Consider the following 24,905-nt stretch of genomic DNA (forward strand, 5'->3'; position numbering starts at 1 on the left):
AACATTATTGAATGCTGATTGGTATGAGATAGTAGTAAGGAATGATTACTGATGTTTCTAAAAATAGTAATGGATTTGAGATGGTACAGTTTAAAAATTCCACATGAAGCATGTACTACTAAATAATATCTAGAGTTTTCTATAAAGTATTTGAGCAGGAAAAACAAAGTCCGGAAGAGACAGATGAAACTCATTTGGCAAAATGTAATTGTTGAAGTTGAATAATAAGTATAAGGAGTTTATTATATGTTTCTCTCTACTTTTGTATAAAAAATTTCCTAAAGGGAAAAGATGAGAACCGGTTATATTATGGCCGTATACTATTCCCACAATGGTCCAGGCACCCTACCTCTGCCTGGTAGGATGGAATCAGAGAAGACTGAGTGAGAAGCCTGGACTTTCACCACCCCATAAAAGCAGTGAGCTCCTTCTCTTCTTTAATGTTAGTAACACGGTGCCTCTCTCCTTGCCAACCAAGCTGGTGTCAGCAAAGTTCTAGTGGGGAGTCTAATCCTCAGTCCCTTAGAAGCAACAAAGCAATCCCCCAATTTAGAAGGAAGCTAAGTGGGAACTGGAGCTTTACCTCCACTTGACCGTAATAAGGTAGAGCCCCCTTCCCTTGCTAAGTCTGGAATTAGAGGTGTGCTAAAACAGAAGATTTAAATAAGATCCAGAATCCCATAACATAATAATGCCCAAAATGTCTAGTATGCAAATGAAAATCACTCATCATGCCAAGAGCAAGGAAAATCTCAACTTGAATGAGAAAAGACAATGGACACAGGCCAATACTGAGATGTCACAGATGTTGGAATTATCTGGTAAGAATTTTAAAGCAGTCATTATAAAAATGCTATGAAGAGCAATTATAAACGCACTTGAAACAAATGAAATAATAAGAAGTCTCAAATAGTATGTATAAACACAGCAGGTTTGGGAAATGAGCTTGCAGAAAATTATCATCTTCCACATAGTTCATATTGAGAAACTTAACGTTCCAGAGTCAGGAGACTTGAGTAAGTCTAGGTCCACAGCTGGTCCAGTGCATCACCATCCCTAGGGTCCTAGCTATTTTAACATATTACATATTTCCCAAAATTCAGACAACTCCATAGCCTATTGTATCACTGAATGGTTTCCCAGCCCTGCTCCCTGGAAAGAAGGATTAAGATTTTGGCATGTCACTTAGGTAAGAATGTTGAATCCAAAATAATCCTAGCTCCTGAAGACTAAGTCTTCACTGATTTCAAGATTTCTTTTGAGGTTTCATCATGCTTCTCCCTTCTCAGGAGTTCTACACTGATATTCATTCATATTTCAGAAAAATTTGATTTGGAACACACTCTAAAGAAATGGTCAGAAATGAATTATTGTACTAATACTACAATCATTTAGGAAAATGTTTGCAAGCTTCTTATCAGTGCATCATCCATCAAAAAGATGTAGATATCTAGGTACTCCACACCCAGCCAAGCCAGCCCATGCAGAGCCTGTGTATATGTAAATGTGAAAAATATTAGAAGTTGTTTTCATAGAGTGCCACACTCTCCCATAAGCAAAGTGTCAGGGGTATTGTTTTGTTTTGTGTTCTGTTGTTGTTGTTGTTCATTGTTTTGTTGATGTTCTTGTTGTATTGTGAAAGAACAAAGAGGAGGAGGAGGAAGAAGAAGGGGAGGATTGGAAAGAACAGAAATATTCTTGGAGAGATGATTTTATGGTTATGTCTAGATGTTACCCAAAAGCCTTATGAGGTCATAGGTGGGGCTTTTTCACAGGTGACTGGATCTACAACATGATTAATTCATGGTGCAATGTTGAAATTAAGGGTGTGTGATTACTAAATCAGCCCACTGATTGGTTTAGCACTGCCCTAATCCCAGTAGCCTAGGGGCTGGGGATTTAGCTCAGCGGCACAGCGCCTGCCTGGCAAGCGCAAGGTCGTCAGTTCGATTCCCTGTACCCAAAAAAAAATACAAAACACAACCCAGTAGCCTAGATAGAGCACAAAAGGGGCAGTAAGATGCCATTAAGAACTCTTACTTGCTTCACTACCTCCTGCCCACACCATGAACAGTTCTTCTTTGCTGTGTACTACCCTGCCTTGGAGCCAGCCTATTATGGCCTGAAACCTCTACAAACTGTGAACTAAATATACCTTTCCTTCCTTAACTTTGGGTGTTAGGTATTTTGTCTCAGCAACAAGAACAGTAACTAAGACAGACATTTTTTGATAACGAGAAAATTTGTAAGTAAAATCCAGAATACTTTGGGAATGTAAGTTATAAATGATGCATTCAAAACAAATTGCTGTATGACAATAAGCCTTAATTATAAAAAGCAGTGTTAAATTGGGACTAGCTTTTTTCTAAACTGTACACTTCTATATATTTCTCTGAATAAGTTCAAGGATATTTAGAAAAATAAAAAAAATCTTTTGCAATCAAAATATATGCTACTTTTCTTAATAACAGAAGTAATTTAAAAACAGGAGAGATGGGTAAATGATTACAGAAGTGTTTTCCTCAGTATCTTTTTCTGGAGGATGGATTAAGTTATTAAAGAATAAATAGTTTGATAATTATCAATATTTTTAGAGTCTTAGGATAATGCTGGAGATAAAGACTTTTATCAAGATAGTTTGTGAAGGATTTGTTTTGTATTTGTGGTGGTCAATTTTTCAAGAGACATTTGCTCGTTATTTTAAATAAGTCATGATGGACTGTAAATATGGACCAGCAGTAGGGCTAGAAATAGGGTTTCAAATGGTTTATTACTTCCTTTAAATAAATAGAAGGAAGATGAAAACAATGGTCGTTCAAGTTATTTTGATTATTTTACTTTCTTCAAGATATTCTGGAAATTTTGTCAATTTTTATTAGCACTAATAGTTAGCATGCATATAACTTAAAATTTTGTTGGACTGACATGGAAAATACTACAAAGAATCAACAAGTGGTATCTTATCCTATAAAAAAAGCTTTTGTATAGCAAAAGAAATCACCAACAGAGTGAAAAGACAACCCACAGAGTGGGGAAAAAGTTTAGCCATTTGTTCCTCAGACAAAGGACTAATATCAAGAACATATAAATAACTGAAAAAATCAGACACTCCAAATTTAAAGACCCAATCCAAAAATGGGCATCTGAGATGAATACCCACTTCTCAGAGGAATAAATACAAATGGCAAATAAATATATGGAAAAATTTTCAACATCACTGGTTATTCAAGAGATGCAAATTAAAACAATGCTAAGATTTCATCTCACCCCAGAAAGAATGGCTATCATCAACAAATCAACCAATATCAAATGCTGGTGGGAATGTGGGGGAAAAAGAACACCTCTCTACTGCTGGTGGGAGAGTAGACTGATACAACCATTGTGGTAATCAGTATGGAGATTCCTCAAAAAACTAGGATTAGAGATCCCATTTGATCCAGCCATTCCCCTCTGGATATCTTCCCAGAAGAATTAAAAACATTATACCAGAATGATATAAATGCATGCCCATGTTTATAGTAGCATAATTTTTAATAGCTAAATCTTGGAAACAACCAAAGTGCCCATCAACTGAGAAATGGATAAGACATAGTTATTTTATACAATGGAGTACTACTTGGCCATAAAGAAGAGGGGAAAGAAAGGAAGGCAGGGAAAAGAAAAAGTAGGAAAAAAATGGAAGCAAAGTTTTTGTAAATAAAAAGGGAAAGAGGGGTTGAAGGGAGGAGAGTTCACTGACAAAAGAAGAATCAAGGAATATCATGTACAGGTACAACTTCTACTAATGAATGTGATCACTATGTATCTCTAAAATGTACAAATTAATAAAATTAATAATGAAACAATTTTGTTGTATTGAAAGCCATAAGAAAGATAATAGGTGTTGGGAATGATATGGAAAAAGGGGGACTCCTTACAAAATGCTAATGGCAATGTAAATTGGTATAGACATGAAAAGCACTATGGAAGTTCCTCAAAAAATTAAAAGTTGAACTACCAGCAGTCCCACTTTTAGTTATATGTCCAAAGGACAGGAAATCAATATATGCAAGAGACATTTGCATGTCCACATTCACTGCGGCATTATTGACAATAAAATTAAAGATATACAGTTAAAGATATATAGTACACCTTGAGTTACAACCAGTCTCATATCCGAACAACTTGGGTTACAACCAGAATTTTAGGGTTAACTTACGACCAAAGTTTTGAGTTACAACCCAAATGGCAGCCACTTATGTGGTTGTAAATAGACGCCAGAAAAGCCTGTGTAAGCACACATAAGCATCAGCTTGAGCCCAGATCACATGTTTGTGGGTGTGATTTCAGTCAGTGCTTTATATAATCACTACAATTACTGCTATCAAAATGGTCCCAGAAAACTAGAAAAGAACCTAAGGAAGGAAGGGAAGGTAAAAAAAGCAATTACAACAAAAAGAAGGAAATTGTGGAGAAACATGAGAATGGCATTCATGTGACTGATCTCACTAATACAAACAGCATGTTGAAACCCACCATTGTGACAATCTTACAGAGAAAAGATTTGTATTAGGAAGCTAATGTTGCTAACGGTATTACTCAAATTAGTAAGTCATGATCAACAGTGTTAAATGAGGTAGAAAGGCTGTTATTAGTGTAGATAAATGAAGGGCAGATCACAGGATATAGCCTGAGTTTCTGAAAAAGCCAGGGCTATAAATGTAGATCTCAAAAAGGATAATCTATCAACAAGTGATAATGGTGAAACATTTCATGCCAGTAAGGGGTGGGTTTACAATTTTAAGGAGAAAACTGGAGTTCATAGCATAACTAGGTATGGTGAAGCAGACAGTGGTGATAAAAGGGTTGCTTAAAATTATATACATCACTTCTAAATGATGACACAAGAAATGGCTTTTACTCTCATCAAGTTTTCAACTGTGATAAAACTGGCCTTTTCTGGAAGAAAAAGCCCAGGAGAACATACATTGTCCAGGAAGAGAAGAAAATGCCAGGACAAAAGCCTATGAAAGATAGGCTAACTTTATTGCTATGTGCCAGTGCACGTGGTGACATCAAGAAAAAGCCACTCTTGGTTTATCACTCTGCGACCCCCTAGAGTGTTAAGAAAATACAAAGTCATGAAGAATAGGCTAAGAGTCATGTGGAGATCTAATGCAAAAGCCTTGGTAACAAGAGTACTTTTTCTTGATTGGATCAGGGAGGCTTTCTCTCCCACTATTAAGAAATATCTAGCAGACAAAAGTTTGCCACTCAAGGCTCTCCTTGTGTGGACAATGCTCCACACACCCATGAGATTTGGAAGAAGAATTGGTTGAAGAATTTCCATGGCTCCAACTTGAGTTCCTCCCACATAATACAACTCCTCTACTGCAGCCTATGCACCAGCAGGTGATAGCTAACTTTAAGAAGCTATACACCAAGAAATTGTTCCTGAAGTGCTTTTAGATGATCTCAGATACAGATTTAACCCTTAAAGAGTTCTGGATGAAACATTCTAACATTGCTTCCTGTGTGAGGTTAATTGAGAAATCCTGGACCAATGTCTCTTTAGGGACACAGATATGCTTGGAAGAAAGTGTGGTCTAAAATTATAAAGGAGAGAGATTTTTAAGGCTGTGTAGAGGAGACTTAGGCTTCAATTGACCCTATGGTTGATGACATTGTCACTATAAGCAGAGTCCATGGGTTTGCAGGCAGACAGTGGTGATGCTGAGGAAGTGGTGGAGGAACACCCAGAGGAACTGTCTACAGAGGAACTTCAGCAACTTCAGACTGAGCAACAGAGAATAGCAGCTGCGGAGCTTTTTGAAGAGGAGGGGGAGTATCACCAATCCATGCAGCAAAGTTCTTCTGAAGTAAAGGAAATCCTGAAAAAATGCACAGAGCTGCAAACATTTGTAGAGAAGATCCACTCAGACAGAAAAAAGCCAATTGCTGCTTTCACTTGCTTAATGACAATGTCATGTCATACTACAGAGCAGTGTTAAAGAAAAGACAGAAACAGACAACCTCAGACCAGTGTTTAGTTCTGAAAAGGCTGAGACCTAGTGAGCCAGAAGCAGGTCCTGGTGGGCTACAGACTCTCCCGAGGAGAGAAAGGACACCACAGAGCCATATTCCTGGTGTTCTTATGGAAGGGGACTCTCCTTCCGAACAATAACAACCTTCCATTTCATCCTCCCTGCCGGTGAGTATAGTATGAAATTATTGTTTCTAGTAAACTAGAAACATTTCATAACTTTTTGGTGAATACACTAGGAAAATTATTGGTGTTTCTGGTAAATTATATGCACATTATGCAACCCCTTTTATTGTTAAAAGGTTAGTTAAGGGGTGCTTAGGGAGGTTCAGAACGCATTATGGGTATTTCCATTATTTCTTATGGGAAAAAGTCTTGACTTACAGCCAACTTGAGTTATAACCATCCCTTGCAAACAAATTGAGTTCATAAGTTAAGAGTCCATGGTATTTACCATTCAGCCCCAATTTTTAAAGAAATCTTACCATCTACTACCACATATATGAACCTGGGGGACATTATACTAAGTGAAATAAGGCAGGAACATGAAGACAAATACCACGTGATTTCACCTATATGAAGAATACAAAAAGTCAAAAGTCAAACTTATAGAAGCATAGAATAAAAATAGTGGTTACCAAAGGTTTGGGGCAGAAGAAATGGAGAAGTGTTAATCAAACGATACAAAATTTTAGTTATACAAAAGGAGTAAGGTCAAGCAGTCTATTGTACATTGAGGAGACTATAGTAAGGAGTAACATATTGTATACTCTAGGACAGAAGATTTGAGTTTTCCTATCGCAAAGAAAATGATAAATACAAACAGGTGATCAAAATATATGGTGAATGTTTAAATTTTAAAATTTTATTACAGTAAAAGACAAATTGCTATTAATCCCTCTCTTTTCAAGCACATGTTCATTCATTATTGCCACTTCCAAAGCAGTTCTGTAAGTCCTCTTTCCTAAGTGTCTTTACAAGGTATGATAAAAAAAATACAGTAAATGCTGCTACCAAGTGCCACCCAATGGAAAAGTAGACTCATAGCATCCTTATTATGGTGCATCCTTATCCATCTTACTCACTGGATCTGGCACTGTGGAACTTCTGGCCCTAAAGTCAAAATGACCATGAAAGGCAAATGTTTTAAACTGATTCAGGACCTCCAGGCAACCATAACAGCACAAATAAAGACATTCACAAAAGAGGATTTCTAGAACTGATTCAGAAAGTGGCAAAAACAATAGCAAATGTGTGTTCAAAGTGAAGAGGGGGATTAATGGCAATGTATCTTTTAATGCAATAAATTTGTAATTTAAACATTCATTATATGTTTTGATCACAGCTCATATGTGAGGTAACACAATGTTAAATAGCTTGAATTAGCCATTCCACGATGTAAACATACATCAAACATCATGTTATACACATAACTATATGCCATCTTATGAATTTTTAAAAATAGTTTAATTAAATTTTAAAATAAAAGAAGTTTTAAGGGCTTGTCTAATTTAGGAAAAACTAGGAACGGGTCAAAATAAATACATAAATATAGATCATATTAAAGTGGTCTTATAAATAACTTCTAAAAGATAAAACACTATAATTATGATTAAAACTGGTTTATAACAGCATGCTTGTTTTGTATTTTTTAAATTTAACAACAAATTTCAGTTACATATATTTAAATGAGCAGTCTACTTAGGAAGGCAGGAAGGCAAAAGACCATTTTTATTTTTGTCCAAGAATTGTTGTGTTCATGTTATTTGATAAATATTACTTTTGATAAGAATTATTTTGAGATTATCTAAAATATATAGTTAGTATACCTATGTAAAATTAGCATTATAGCTTATCTTTCTTTTTTACATCAATTGTAGCCTCCTTGGAAATTATTATTAAAGTCTTGAATTCTGAAAACACACACACAAAGTGAGGACAGGAACAAAAGACAACAAAAACATTATGTGTATCCTCAAAGCCTCCTCCTTATGTGATTTTGTGCAGTTTTCAGGCCTTGACTCACAGTTCACCCTACTAGTGGATGTCTTATTGAACTCAGACAGAAATAAGTTTATTTTGGAAAGGAAAGGAAAGGGAAAGGAAGGAAAAGGAAGGAAAAGAAAGGAGAGGAGAGGAGAGAAGATGAGAGAGGAGCGGTGGGGAGGAAAAGGAAAAGGAATTAATATTACATACATACATGAAAACCTACTAGAGGCCAGAATCTACACCAGGCACCTAACATGTTTTTTGTTTTGTTTTGTTTTGTTTGTCTCTTTGAGACAGGGTCTCACTATGCAGTTCAGGCTGGCCTTGAGCTCAATTTGTAGCCCAGGCTGGTCTTGAACTCACAACAATCCTCCTGCTTTAGCCTCCCTGGAATTACAGCCGTGCACCACCATGCCCAGCATGAACCTTAAATGTTATATTTTGTATGTTTCAAAAAAATTCCATGATTTAACATCACTAACACCATGTTATAAATGAGGAAACTAAAATTCAAATAATTACCTTCAAGTAACTTACCTAATGGAAAATAATGTAACTGGATTTTGAATGCAAGTTGATCAGTGGATCCCATGGCTATCATGCACCTGTTATATGATAAAATTGACCAATGTGTTTCAGATTCTCAGAAGGATGTTCTGGTTGAGGGCAACTCCAATCCCCTTTCCCCCTCTTTGCCTTGGGGAAGTTTTTGAGTTTTTTTAATTATAAATTTAAACCCTAATATTAATGATGCTGCATGTTTAAAAAGAAGTTTAGCTGCATTTTCAGTAGGTAGAATATTCTTACCTGGGTAATGGATCCTATTTTTCAGAAATAGCCTAAATTCAGGAGACATATTTGGGAAAACTAGGCCTAACGGATTGTGCCCAGCACAGTGTAAGAACTGAAAACAAGATACAGTGCTGTCCTTCCAGAAGGCTGGCAAGGAAGGATCACATAGAAAGGTCCCAACCTGTAGGTGTTTCTGGCCCTGACCTAAAAACTCCAACATTCAAACAAATAAGCATCCCAACCTCCCTGCCACCAGGGCTTTCAACTCGCTCTTTCTAAAGCAAATCAGTAGGAGTTACTGCTGCTGAATCTTCACTAGAACCAAAGGTGCCCTATTCTCATGGGCAGAACCCCTTATTAGTATAGTGCTTTGCATCAAACTTTTCAAAACACATTAGTACACATTTCTCTTAGGTTCCAGTCCTGAATCTTTACAATGATGTTCTGCTATGAGTTAAACAGACTCACATGAACTAGAATAAAAATCACTGTGACATTTCAGCATTGCCTTGACCACCATGTATAACATTATTCCTACAGGAAAATACATAAGGTTCTTAACAAACTGACTTACAAACAAACCTGTGGAATGCAGCATATTTGTAGGATAATGGTCAGATGGGCACAGGGGAGGCTATCAGTATGGGACTAAGTGTCAGATGAGATGTCTAAGCCAGGGAGAGAGAACTGTGGACTGAAGTAAGAGATCACTTTAGAAGACTAGGGATGGGCTTCACTTGGGCTATGGAAGACAAGATTTGGAATGGTGGAAGTTAGATAGCTTTTATAGGTAGAGTGTGCTACAAACAAGCTTTCAAAGTTGGGAAAGGGAAAAATTCAATTAGTGGTCTTTTTCTCATCAAAACGTAGGGTCTGCTTTGGGAATGTGGTGTATTAACTACTGGTCAGCTTGTAACAACCAGCTGAACTGAGTCAGCATGGTGGTGGTGTGGAAGGCCCACCTGGGGATTGCTGCCAACAATATAAAAAGAGAACTGGAGGGGAAGATGGTGCACTGTTGATTCTCCTGGAGAAGCTTGTTGTGCTGGTTTTACTGATATGAAGTCAGATGCTCTCATCATTGGAGCAACGTGGGTCCTTGGTGTCACTGAGGATGGCTGTAGTTCTCTCTGGGGGAGCTCTGGTCCTTACCTTGAGCATTGCTTTCTGGCTCGAGTGCAGATCCCTCAGCCTGCTGACACAGATCCGTCATCCTGCTAGTGCAGACTTTCTAGCTTCCACCACTGACCTTTGGGCCTTCCCAATGAATGAGACATTGCCATAGGCTCTAGACCTCCAGCTGGACTTGTGGAGGACATTGCCATCGGCTCTAGTGCTTCAGCTGAATTCATGCAGAACGTTGCCTAGGGATTCAGGCCCTGAGTGGCATTCTTTGGGTCTCTAGTTTGTGGACAGGTCTCCCGTACTCTTCTGCATTTGACTCTTTGGGCGAATATTATGAAATAATCCTATAAATTTTGTGTCCTGTATTAAATCTTTTCCCTTATAACCCTGATTACAACGGAAAATAGAATTTAAATAGCTGTAACCATAGTTTAGTGCCTGTTATGGATTGTGTATGGATGCCTTCCCAAAGCCTCACACGGTCATAGGTAGGGCTTTTTAGAGGTGACTGGGTCAGAGTGTGTGACATGGGGTTGATTCATGCAATGTTAAGGTTAAGGATGCTTGAATTAAGAGTATGTGATTACTAAATTAGTCCACTGATTGGTTTGGCACCTACCCTAAGCTAGGTAGTCCAGATAGAATATAAAAGGGGTAGGAAAATGCTATTGTCATTTGTTGCTTTCCTGCTCACTTTTGTTGTCTTCTGCCTGCCATGAACTGTTTCTCCTCTGTGATGCTCCCCTGCCATGCCACTGTGCTTTAGAGTCATCCAACTATGGACTAAAACCGCTACAAAATGTGAGCTAAATAAACCTTTCCTCCCTTAACTTTTGGGTGTTGGATATTTTGTTTCAGCAATGAGAAAAGTAACTAACACAGTGCCTGTATCAGTAAGGGCCTAATAAAGAGTCAGAAACCTCACTAATTATTTCAACACAGAGAATTCGTATAGAGAAGTATTAAATAAGTATAAAGTTATTTAGTATGTGAAAGGGTAAAAAAGAGAATGCCAAGATATCATGGCACTGCAGGAAACATTTCTCACCCATAGGATTGGAAGACCAATGGAACAGGAACTATTGAGATGTAATAGCTTAAAGCAAGATATTCCTGTGCTTGGATGCCAAACCTCACAAGAGGGGCTGAAGCTGGAGTCTCTGAGAGAATTCAATGAGATTGGTTCTGCAAGTCTGAAGACAATGGCAAACTGGATTCAGTTACTACCGTGGGAAGGAACTAAGGATGTCACCATGAAAAGACAAGCAAACAACAATAACAAAGAGTCTGGAGCTACACTCACAGGAACAGCAAACAGGAAGCAAAGGAGACAGCAGCAAGTTCCTTCTCCACCTCCACAGTACCAGTGTCTCTCTAGCACCCCTACTGGCCAACCCAACAGAGATCTAGGTGGCAGAGCAAAAATGTAGCCTGCAGTCAGCTTTACTGGGTGGGGTCCACAGTGGGGTTGAATTTAGAGGTTACAGCGTGTTAAAGGTCACAGGGCCAGACATAGAGTACCTGGAATACTGGTTGCAGAAATTTTGACCATCTTCTATAATACAAAGGGAAACATAGAAAGCAATTGCAGAAAGTTATATGATGAAAATGTAGCTTTAAGCTTAATGTGTTTGCAATATGTTAGGAATGAGGAGACTAAAAGCAGGAAGAACTATTAGTATATAGCAATACTCGTAGACTACAGTCTGTTTAAAGCAGGCAAAAAGAATCAATCCAAAAGATACTGCATTGGGAAAACTCAGCATGGTATGACTAACAATATGAAAAGATGAGTGAAAATTCGAAGACACTCAAATATTCTGCATGTATTTATATAATATGAGCTTGCAGATTATTCCAAAACTAACTTCCTTAAAGGTCAGAAGAAACTATGACTATTTAGATTATGATGAAATCCAAGGCTATAAATTTTAAAAATAAATTATTAGGGGATTTCCAATTTTCAGTCCTGCAAAAAAGCTGAAAGTTGTAATTTTTTCCTAACAAGTAAAAAAATAAACAAACTGAAAAATCAACAGCTTTCTTTAGACTTATCAGAAAAGTGAGGTCATGGGGCAAACCACTACTTCCAAGACTAGAGAGACTGGCAGGCAGATGAGAAAGCCGCCAGCACAAGCCACAAGAAGCAGTGCCAAGGTGGGGAAACCTGAACCACAGCTAATGAATTGCTGGAGCCTCCGTGCAGACAAGTCCAAGAGATTAAGAACTCCAGGGAGACTCAGCCATCAGGACTCACACACTTGTGTGAATTTTACCTCGGGAGTTCAACCAGATTCTCACAGTGTCTATTGGAGGAAAATTCTCCCATGCTTTCAGCAGGGAGAGAGAAAAATGAAACATTTTTTAATACTCCAGAGCACTCTGTTCTTAATAGAGGATCTGCCCTCAAGAGAAGATATTTAACTAGAACTGAAATGGCTGGGTTTTATCAAAGCCTAACTGACCTGGGGGAAGGGAAACATCCAACTCCAGCCCTCTCTTGCTTTCCATCTATAAGAAGGGGAATCCCAGCTCCAGTTCATTTTATCCATCACTTTATCCTCACCCTGCAGGGGAGGAGAGGTGGGCTGAGAAACAGAGTTCACAGCCCATAGGTACAGGCCCCCTAAAACCTGAAGTTTCATAGCACTGTAGAGCTCTTCCCCTCTCCCCGGATCTTACAGCCACATTACTAAATACCTATCCACAGATGTTTCTGTTATCTAATACATCACATCTGGCAAATAAGAAAAATTTACAAGAACTACTATAAAGGAAAAAAATAGCTCTGAAGAGACAGAGCAAGCACCAAAACCAGACTTAACGGCAGAGAGGTTGGAGTTACCAGACCAGGAATTTAAAAGAATTCTGATGAAGATGAAAAGTGTGCTAATGGATAAAGTAGACAGCATGCAAGAACAGATGGACAAGGTAAGCTAAGAAAGAGCACCACAGCACTGTAACACGTTATTAATGCGAGCAGTGAAATGTAGAGCATTCAATGCATATATTAGAAAAGAAGAAAAATCTAAGATCAGTCACCTAAGCTTCCAACTCAGGAAACTGGAAGCAGAAGAGCAAATTAAATCCAAAATAAGCAGAAGAAAAGAAATAACAGAAAGTAGATCAGATATCAATTAAATTGAAATAGTGAAACAATAAAGAAAAATCAACAAAACCAAAAAGCAGTTATTTGAGAAACTTTATCCAAAGTAACTAAGAAAAAAGAAAGGAAATTATTAATTAATTATTAATATGAAAAATAAATGAGGACATCACAACAGGTTCCATGGAGTTTAAAGAACAATAGGGTTGGGTGTGTAGCTCAGTGGTAGGGTGCTTACCTAGTATGCATGAGGACCTAGGTACAGTCCCCAGCACTACAAAAAAATAAATAAAAGAATGCTATGTATAACTCTATGCCCACAAATTTGAAAGCTTAAATAAAATGGATCAATTGTTTGCAAAACACAATGTGCTAAGACTCATATGAAGAAATATATCATATAATAGGCCCCTATCTCTTAAAGAAGTTAAATCACCAATAAGTAACCTTCTAAACAGAAAGCATAAGGTAAGGCCCATATGGGTTCACTGGTGAATTCTACCAAACACTTAAGGAAGATATTATGTCAATTCACTATAATTTCTTCCAGAAAACAGAAGCAAAAGGAATATCCTAACTCATTCTATGAGGCCAATGTTATCTGAATATGAAAACAAGACAAAGAACAAAGCCACAGACCAATCTTATGAAGAGATATAAAAATTCTGAACAAAATATTAACAAATATAATGTATAAAAAGCATCGTACAAAAAAAGCATTATACAGCACAAACAAGTGGTATTCACCCCAGGTAGGCAAGGTTGGTTTAACATTTGAAAATAAGTTAATGTCATCCATCACAGCAATAAACTAAAGGAGAAAAATCATATGATTATATGAAAAGATATGGAAAAAGGTTTTGGCAAAATGCAACACCCATTTATGACAATAACTCTCACTAACCTAGAAGAGAGGGAAACTTCTTCAACTTGATAACAAATCTCTACAGAGAAGACTATAGCTAATATCATATTTAACAGTAATAAACTCATCTTTTCCATTAAGATGAAGAACAAAGCGGGATTTCTTCCCTTACAACTGGTTTCAACATTGTACGTGAAGTTCTAGCTAATGCAATGAGATGAGTAAAAGAAAAAATGTATATATATTGGGAGGGAAAAAATGAAACTCTTTACTACTGCCAAAAATATTCCTGGAACTATAAGCAATTACAGAAAGATTGTAGAATACAAAGTTAATGCAAAGAAGGTATGTTATGCCCATGTACCAACTCCCCATGATGAATATAATCATTGTGTACTGTAAACATACTAATAAAAATCAAAATTTGTAAGAAAAGAGCCTATCAGCAATGGACATTTTAAATTTTTCGACTAAAAACACAATACAGTTTATATTAGCAGTCTCAAAATTAAAATTCTCAATTATAAATCTAACAAAACATGTACAAGACCTACAGGAGAGAAAGCTATAAAACTCCACTGAAAGACTCAAAGAACTAAATAGAGAGATGTTCCATGTTCATGGATAGAGGACTCAATATTATCAAATGTCAGTTTTTCCAGGAAGTTATTTTATGAATGTCAACAAACTAATTTTACTTTTTTTTTTTTTTTGAACGAGGAATTGAGCTCAGGACCTTGTGCCTGCCAGGCAGGCCCAGTGCTGCTGAGCTATATCCCCAGCAACAAACTAATTTTAAAGTATATATAGAACAACAAAAGACAATATAGAAGAAGAAAAATTTGGAGGACTGAAACCATTGTAATTAAGACAGTGACTGTGTATGATACTAATGAAAGGACAGATAGATAAATGTAATGGACTACAAAGTCCAGAAATAGTCCCACAAAAATCAAGTGATCTTTGACAAAGAAGGAAAAGCAATATAATGGATCAAATATAGTCTTTGTTTTCCACAAATGATTCTGCAACAATTAGACAGATACACATAAAGGTGATTAAATAAACGTTGGGGCTGAGGATTTAGCACAGTGGTAGAGCACTTGCTTAGCAAGCGTGAGGCCCTGGGTTTGATCTCCAACACCAAAAATAAAAACATAAATCTTGACACAGACATTATACTCTTCACAAAAAGTAACTAAAAATGGATCACAGCCCTAAATACAAAATTCAAAAACTACAAAACTCCTGGAAGATAACATTTAGATGATCTTAGTTTTGGCAATGGCTTTTTAGATGTGACACCAAAAGCATAATCAATGACATAAACAATTGACAAGCTGGCCTTCATCAAAATGAAAAAATTCTGCTCTGCAAAAGACACAGTCAAGAAAATGAACAAGCAAGCCACAGACTGAGGAGAAAATTGCAAACAACAAGGAATGAACAGGATTGTTATCCAAAATGTATAAAGAAATTTCAAATCTCAACAAAAACACAAAAAACTCAACTAATAAGTGGGCCAAAGATCTAACCTAACATCTCACTGAGGAAAATATACAGATTGCAAATAAACATGAAAAGATGTTCTACATTATAATCCTTAAGGTAATTAAAATTAAAATAACAGTACCACTACAAATCCATTGGAACAGTCAGGATCCAGTACACTGACATCACCAAATGCTGGTGAGGATGTGGGGCAAAATCAACTCTCACTCACTGCTAGTGGGAATGAAAAATTATTCAGATACTTTAGAAGATAATTTGGTGGTTCTTAAAAAAAATTAAGTATATTCTTATCATATGATATAAGAAAATGCATTGGAATTTTTCCAACAGAGTTGAAAACATTTCCATTCCAAAAACTGCACTGATCTATTTTCCTCTATTGCCACTGATTTTCTTTTCTTCCACCAGAGCATAACCCTGAAGATATTTTCTTCAGGAAGAGGTTGATTGGCTACAAAAAGCTTCACCTATTTTCATTTTAGAGATGTTCATATTTTAATAAGGTATTATTTAAAAGGCCAAAGCACAAATGTTGACCATTTAGGCACCAAGAACAATTGTGAGTTATTTGATGGAGAGAAACTTGCCTAGTAAATAAGTAGCACTGACAATGCACTTCTCATCTCCCTCACATATTCACTGGACCAACCAACCCTGTAAAGACCTACCTTACTAGATGAAGAACTACAGTGCTACAGTTTAGGTGTTTGGCCTTGGGTGCTCAGAATGTCAAACTTGGAAATAATATTTATTGGCCCTCATTCTACTAATAAGTGTTCCATAGAGGGTACTTTGAGTTATTTTGAAACTATATGCAAACAATGGCATTTTTGACATACCTACTTCATATCCACTAATATGCAACTATATGATAGTTAACTGATGCTATTTTTCATATTCAGCTTTCCCTCCAGTAAAAATCAGAATTTATTTGATTTTAAGTTCTGCTTCTCTTTATTATTAAATAGATGGTATTCCATTTAGGAAAGAATAACAATAAGGCAAGCAGGACTACCCAGTGAATAGCCAACTGGAATTCAGGGCCCTTGCCTCAAAGCATTTGGGGTCCTACTATGTAGAAAAGAAGGCAGAAACAATTCTGGAAGAGTTATAATAAACACAACAATAATAAGAAACACATGGCCTTATATGTCTATAGACCTGTGTCACAAACTTCACATGCACACCTCAAGTCTCACTTGTGTGTGGGCCCTGAACTATTTGTTTGGGCCCAACTGTTGCTATACAGACCAAGTATTTGAGGACTCAAGTCAACTTTATATGGGCACAATCTGAAAGTGCCTTCCATACAGCTATCTCATCATTACTGGGAGAGGCAGTCCATCATGAGCCTTGAGTGTCCCTACACTTTTTTGCTAAAAGTGTTGAACTGCAAGGTTTAAGCAGTTTCTGATGCTGAGAAGTTTCTATAGCTATTTATATGAGCATTTAAGAAGGTCATGGTCACTGTAATTTAACTACATTGTAAATTCTCATTCCCTGTGCAGAAGGAGAATTTCTTTTTCTGCTTGCTCAGAAAATGCTGGCTCCTGGGTCCCTTGTTTATTGGTTGCAACACAAACTCACAGTATATACAGAATCCATCTGGACCCATCAAATTAAGATAGAATCAACCTAGGTACCCATCAACAGATGAGTATATAAAGAGAATGTGACATGCATGTATACAATGGAATATTATGCAGTCATAAAGGAAAATGAAATCTTGTCATTTGCAATTAAACAGATGAAATGGAAGGACATTACATTAAGTAGGCGAGACACAGAAAGACTAACAGCAACTTCTAGGTAGTGGAGTGGTGAGCAGCAGCAGATCAACCTTTTCCAGATTTAGAGTCCATATGCTAAAAAAAACAATGTGGGGGAGAGAAGAAGGAGAGAAGTGGATCCCTGGGACCTAGCAAGAATCTGAAGTGAAAATTGAAGCCCACGGGGAGAGTGAAGAGACAGACCTCAAGGCAGAAGAGGGAGGTGGCAAACAGCACTTTCTCCCTGAATTCCAGCTCATGGTATGTGAGGAGCAGCTTGAACCTACAGAGGCATGGAAGCCACAGGTGACTCCAGAGGCCTCCATATAGAAACACACCAATGGAATGGAGCAGTGGACACTGCAGGCTGCAGTGGCTAGTGAGTGATTCTGGTTCTGATATGCCCAGGAAAAGGAAACTGGCCAGTTGACATTTTGGAAAGGGGCCAGCTGAACCCAGCAGACTCAGAGCAGTCTCAGGTTGGCTCCATCTCAGGCCTACCGGCGTCAGGGTATGGTGCAGCCATGGCAGGCACCCACGGTCAGGGAGCGGAGTTCAGCCTGGCAAGAAGCACCTGGAATCTTGTGAGTGGAAAAACTAGGGTCCCAGACTCACAATCAGAAATCAGGATCAGCCTGAACTTCAGTGGAGCTGATAGCTCAGGCTTGCTGGAATTATCCACCACCCCACCATAACTCTACTGCAGGCTTGCTGGGATCAATCAACATGAATCTTGGCTCTGTCTGCCCTCTTTGTCTACTGTGATGGCAGAGATATGCCCTGAAGTGGACATTTTTCTTCCTTTCTTTGCTTTTTTTCCTTGACTGTTTGTTCTTGTTTTTATGAGCGCGAACATTGTTTCTAGGTGGGTTTTTTGTTATTTTGTTCCATTCTTGTTTCCATTTCTTCCTTCTTTCCTTCCTTTCTGTCTTTCTCACCAGTTTCTCAAAGCTTGCATAATCTTCTTTTGTCCTTCAGCCTTGCATCTAATTGTTTTTTCTCTTCTTCTATTCCTTTATTTTTCCTTCTATCCCTTTTAAATTTTCTGTCTTGAGGGTAAAATCACTCCACTGAGGGGTTATTCACTGTATACAACTTTCTGGCTCATTTTGTGTTTTGTTATATAACTACAAATCTTGTTTATACAGGTAAAGGTGGCAAATTAATACCACAGTTTGTCATTTTCTAGACTGTGCTTGATGTTCTTGTTATTACTGATTGCACTACTTTAGCCAAGGCGACATAGTTGTTCTAATCAATTGTTCTTTCTTGTATGCCAAGACTGAAATTGCCTCATGGTCATAAACAAAACTATAGTCCAGTGCCAAAGAATCAGAGGCTAAACCAAGTAGGTTGCAACTATTCCCAATAAACTGAAGAGACAGAATCTTGCAACAGATTCAAAAGCCAAAAGCCAGCTACATTAGATGACATTACTAAGGAGTTCTCAGGACTAGCAATAAATCTACCTACCATAAGCAATTTATAAGCATCAATGCAGAAACTAAACTAATGAAAGAAACAAAAGAAAAGAAAGAAGCAAGAGGCACCCAAAGACTTCCAGGGCAAACCCAAGGGGCAGCAAGGTGGAACAATTAAAAAAAACTGCCCACCTGAACTCTCTAAAATAGTAACAGTGGAAATAACAAAGCAGATGAATGAGGCTCTAGAAAAAAATCATACTAGAAATAGAGATGATGATTATAATCAAGGACATAGTGAATAGAGAGCAGGTACAGAAAAAAAATACAGGAGCTTAGGAAAATGATGGAGATCATGAATGCCAAACATAGGAAAGAAATAAAATCATTGAAACAGATTCAGACAAATATCCAGGAGATTATAAACTATTGAAAATATACACAGCACAGTCAATCACTGTGAGGACAGAATATAGATCTAGAAGATAGGTTTGCAGTTAGTGATCATGAAAAGAAATATTTCTTAAAAATAGCAAGGGACCATGAAAAGTCAATCCAGCAGCTACTAGATAATGCAAAGAAGAATAATATATTATTAGTCAGAGTCAGTGAAAAAGCAGGAGATAACACAGACAACATTTTAAAAAACTGTTAATAGAAGTAATGGCAGAAAACTTCCCATCCATGGAAAAAGAACTTGGCATACAATAAATGAGGCATATAAAATTATAATTAGCCATGGTCAAAAAATCTACACCAAGACATAATAGTCAAGATGCCAGAAATTCAATACAAGAACAGAATATTAAAAGCTGTTAGAGAAAATAAACAAATCACTTAGAAAGGAAAGCCCATCAGAATCACAGCAGACTTCACAGCACAAACCCTCCAAGTAAAGAGAGCTTGGGAATGAAGAATTTCAAGCTCTAAATTAAAACTTCTAACCCAGATTGCTGTGCCCTATAAAACTATCTTTCAATATTGATGAAGAAATAAGATATCTCCATGACAAAGAACACCTAAAGAAATTCATGACCACCAAACTAGCACTCCAATATGTTGTGAAGGATATTCTAAAAAGAGAATATGAAGTCTACAATTCCATGAAGCCCAATAGAATGAATCCATCAGGCAAGGCAAGCAATTAAACAGAGGAGGAAGAAAGGGAACTAATAACAAGAAACAATGTGACAAGGATAAGTTAATATATATATATATCAATTATAACCATCAGTTTAAATGGTCTCAATTCACCACTCAAAAGAAGCAGATTGGCAAAGGGATCAAGAAACAAAATCCAACAATATACTGCACTCAAGAAACACATTTAACTCAAAAAGAAATTTAGACACTGAATGTCAAAGGATGGAAAACAATACTCCCTTTCAACAGGAACTCAGAAAAAATCAGAGGTAGTTATTCAATTTGGAGACAAAGTTGATTTCAAGCCAAGACTGATTAAGAGAGACAAAGAAGGTCACTATATGCTTTTTAAGGGAACAATCCCAGAGGAAGAGATAACAATCATAAATATATATGTACCAGTGCAATCAACTGTATGAAACAAGTATCAATGGACATGAAAAATAAAATAAGCTCTAATACAATTGTAAAGGACGATCTCAATACCCCACTGTCACAAACAGACAGATCAACTAGACAAGAAAATCAACAAAGAAATATCAGAACTGAACCAAACCTTTGAAAAAAGTGGACTTAGTACACGTCTACAGAATGTTCCTCCCTACACCAGAATGCATATTCTTCTAAGCTGTACATGGGACATTCTACAAAATAGACAACATAATAGCTCATAGAACATGCTTAAGTGCATGCAAAGAAATTGGAATCATCTCATGGATACTATCAGACCATTGTGCATTGAAATTGAAAATCAATGGCAAAAGAAACCACAAAGCTGCATAATCACAAGGAAATTAAATAACATCCTCCTGAGTAACCAATGGGTCACAGGAGAAATTAAAGAAGAAATTAAAGAGTTTTTATAATTAAATGATAATGCCAATAAAACATACCAAAACCTATGGGATGCAATTAAAGCCATGCTACAGGAGGCATTTGTAACAGTGTATTTCCACATCAGAAAAAGAATGAACTAAAATAAACACCTCAATGTTGAACCTCGAGCTTCCCAAAAATGAAGAGTAAGTCAAGCCCAAATCTTGTGTGAGGGAGGAAATGATAAGATCAGAGGGAAAATTAATCCAATTAAAACTAAGAAAACAATACAAAGAATCAATGAATCAAAGAGTTGGTTCTTTGAAAGATTAAATGAAATTGACAAACGCTTAGCCAACCTTATCCAAAAAAGGGGGGACAAGACTTAAATCTATGCAATTAGGAATAAAAAAGGTGAATTAATTACAAACCCTGCAGAATTCTGGAAGATAATTAATACCTACTTGAAGAACCTGTATTCTAATAAGATGGAAAGCAGAAGAAAAAGACAGATTCCTAGATATACATGAATTACCATACCTGAATCAAGAAGATATAAAAATTCTAAATAACCTAATATCAATCAATGATATTGAAGATGTAATTAAAAACCTACCAATGAAGAAAAGCCCAAGTCATGATAGATTCACTGTTGAATTCTACTAGAAATTTAGAGAAGATTTGATGTCAGTTCTTCTCAAACTCTTTAATGAAATTGAAAGGGGAGCAGTTCTCCCTAACTCATTCTTGGAGGCAAATAGTACCCTGATACCAAAATCAGAGAAGGATCCAACCAAAAAAGAGAACTACAGGTCAATCTCCTTATTGAACACCAATGCAAAAACCCTCAATAAGATACTGGCAAACACAATGCAGCAAATCATCCAGAAGATTACATACCATGACCAACTAGGATTCATCCCAGGAATGTAGGGATGGTTCAACATATGAAAATTAATAAATGTAATAAACCATAGTAATAGAATCAAGGACAAAAACCACATGAACATTTCAATAGATGCAGAAAAAGCATTTGACAAAGCCCAATACCTATTTATGATTTAAAAACCCTTGTAGAAAATTGGAATAGATGGTCTTTATCACAACCTGATAAAAATCATCTATGACAAACCAATAGCTAACATCACACTAAATGGTCAAAAACTGAAAGCTTTCATTCTAAAATCATGAACAAGCAACAACGACTACTATCACAACTCCTATTCAGTATAGTTCTGGAAATATTAGCCAGAACAATTAGACAAGAGAAACAAATAAAATGAGTATGGATAGAAAGTGAGAAGTTAAATTATCATTATTTGCAGATGATATGATGTTCTACATAGAAAATTCCAGAAATTCCTCCAAAAGACTTCTAGATTTAATAACCAAATCCAGTAGTGTAGCTGAAAACAAAGTCAACACCCAAAAATAAATACCACTCCTGTACACAAATAACAAATTCACTGAGAGAGATATTAAGGAAACCACAATCTGTATAACATCATCAAAAAAAATGAAACACTTAGGAATCAGTTTAATGAAAGAAGTAAAGATCTTTACATTAAAAACTACAGTACTATGAAAACGGAGATTGTAACCAGATGTGGTAGCTCATGCCTGCAATCCCAACACTCAGGAGGCTGAGGCAGGAGGATCGTTGCAAGTTCAAGACCAGCTTGGACTACAAAGTGAGCTCAAGGCCAGCCTGAACTGTATAGTGAGACCCTGTCTCAAAAAGACAAAAAAAAAAAAAAGGAGATTGTAGAGGATCTCAGAAAATGAAAAGATACCCCTTGTTCTTGGGTAGGAGAAGCAAAAGCGGCTCTGGGCAACAAAGACACAGCAGGTGGCACCAAAATCCTTGACTTGAAATAATACTACAAAGCTACTGTGGCAGAAATAGCATGGTGTTGGTAAAACAAAACAAAACAAAACAAAACAAAAAAAAAACAGACCCAAGAAACAATGGAATAGAGTAGAAGATGCAGAAACTATTCCAAACATACTCAACAATTATCTTTGAAAAAGGGGCCAAACAACTCATTGGAAGATAGATAAACTCTTTCATAAATGGTGCTGGGAAAACTGGCTTTCCATATTCCAAAGATTAAACCTAGGCCCATATCTCTCACTATGCACTGAACTAAAATTTAAATGGATCAAAGATCTAAATATTAAAAGAGAAACACTAGATCTGCTGAACACAGAACAGGTAGAACTCTTGAAGACAGAGGTATAGGCAAAGACTTTTTGAACAAAACCCCAATAGCACAGGGAATATTACAAATAATCAACAACTGGGATCTCATCATATTAGAAAAGCTTCTGCACCACAAAAGAAACCACCATCAGAATGAAAAGTCAATCCACAGAGTGTGAAAAGTTGTTGCTAGCTGTTCCTAAGACAAAGGACTACTATCTTGAATATATAAAGAACTCAAAAAAAAAATCAGACCTCTCCAAATTTAAAGATCCAATTCAAAAATGTGCATCTGAAATGAATAGACACCTCTCAGATGAAGAAGTACAATAGCAAATAAATATATGAAAAAATTTTCAACGTCACTATTCATTTGAGAGATGAAAATTAAAACAACACTCTAGAAAGAATGGCTATGACCAAGACTTGACTTGAAATAATACTACAAAGCTACTGTGGCAGAAATAGCATGGTATTGGTAAAACAAAACAAAACAAAACAAAACAAAAAAACAGACCCAAGAAACAATGGAATAGAATAGAAGATGCAGAAACTATTCCAAACACACTCTAGAAACTCACTCTAGAAAGAATGGCTATGACCAAGAAATCAACTAATAACAAATCCTGGTGGGGCTGTGGGGAAAAAAAGTAACTCTTCCCTACTGTTGGTAGATTGGTGCAATCACTGTGGAAATCCATGTGGAGATTCCTCAAAAAATAAAAAAATAATAAATTTGATCCAGCTATTCCCTTTCTTGGTATCTTCCCAAAAGAATTAAAAGCATACCACAATGATAATGTACACCCACATTTATACAGACACAGTTTGTAATAGCTAAATTTTGGAAACAGACCAAATGCGCATCAATGGGTAAAGCAGATGTGTTTTCTTTTATACAGTGGAGTACTACTCTGCCATAAAGAAGGATAAAATTGAGACTTTTATAGGTAAATGGATGCACCTTGAGACCATACTCTTAAGTAAAATAAATCAGACACACATGTTTTAATATTGCATCATTTCTCTGGTGTGAGAAGCAAAAAGGATAAAAATAGGGGCCAAAATGTATAATAGATATTGAGAAATGTGAAGAAAATGTTCATATAGGAAGGGAAACAAGGGAGAGGGGAGAGGGAAAAGAAGAAAGGGAAAAAAGAGAATGGGAGGAAAAATGAAAACAAAGTTTTTTTATATAAAGAGGAGAAGAGAAGTTGAAGGGAGGAGAGGGAATGGAGGGAAAAGGAGAATCAAAATATGTGATGCATAGGTACAAACTCCCTATGATGAATGTGAACTTTATGCATATCTGAAATACACTAATAAAGTTAATTTTAAAATAGAAAGACAAATGCTACATTCTCATCTGTGCAAGCCAAAAAAATTTCAACCTGAATGTAAAATACTTATTTCTAGAGATTGAAGGGGTAGGAAAAGAGAAGTTGGATGATGGGTACTAAAACATAGTTAGAAGGAGTAAGTTCTAGTGTTCAGCATCCCAGAGGGATAACTGCATTTTCCAATAACACATCTATGGTATACTTTATGAAGATCTGGAATACAGGAGCTTCAAGGCTCCAAACATACAGCAGTGATAAGGAGAGGCAAATGCTAATGACCCTCATTCAATCAGTTCATGGTATGCACATGTTGAAATGTCACACTGAATACCATTAACATGTATTAACTAATACTGGTTAATGAAATATACTTAAAGGCTGAGAAGCAAAAAATGGAATTAAAACAAGCCATCCAATGGTGCCTTAGTTACTACTTACACTCCTCCAGACTGGGCGATGTTATCATGAACATGCAGCAACATATCTGTGGCTGCAGCAAAAGGCAATGTGTTTGTGGCTTAACTCAGGAGTCTCCAAACCAAACCTGAAATAAAGAGTGCCAATAATGATGCCTTTGCCTGTCCAGATAGATCTTTGCATAAAATAAAAACAGAAGTTCACTTGTTTGAGCATCAAACTCTGAAACCAAGTGAATACAAGGCCTTCCTTACCCGACGCTGAGCTGCTGTTTCCTACTGCGTTGTACACACTCCTTCCTCCTTCCCTCTTTCCTGACGTTGGTGCTTTAAAGTGAAAGATGATTAAGGGTAGAATTGAAGTCTTCCTGATCCCAAAGGACCTA

The 24,905-nt window shown here is 36.8% G+C and overlaps 1 long non-coding RNA gene across 1 annotated transcript in view; it reads right to left on the minus strand.

Annotated features, from left to right (window-relative positions):
• LOC102029918 overlaps positions 1 to 24,640 on the minus strand; it is a 33,378-nt gene extending 8,738 nt beyond the window's left edge. Inside the window, exons 1-2 of the long non-coding RNA XR_259050.2 lie at positions 24,542 to 24,640; positions 8,549 to 8,616 (exon numbers count right to left, since the gene is read on the minus strand). This is a non-coding gene — a long non-coding RNA (uncharacterized LOC102029918). The remainder of the gene's footprint in view (positions 1 to 8,548; positions 8,617 to 24,541) is intronic.
• Positions 24,641 to 24,905: the final 265 nt, after the last annotated feature.

This window comes from Chinchilla lanigera, unplaced genomic scaffold (genome assembly GCF_000276665.1).
Source record: "Chinchilla lanigera isolate Chin_1 unplaced genomic scaffold, ChiLan1.0 scaffold00001, whole genome shotgun sequence".
In the NCBI taxonomy this organism is placed as follows: domain Eukaryota; kingdom Metazoa; phylum Chordata; class Mammalia; order Rodentia; family Chinchillidae; genus Chinchilla; species Chinchilla lanigera.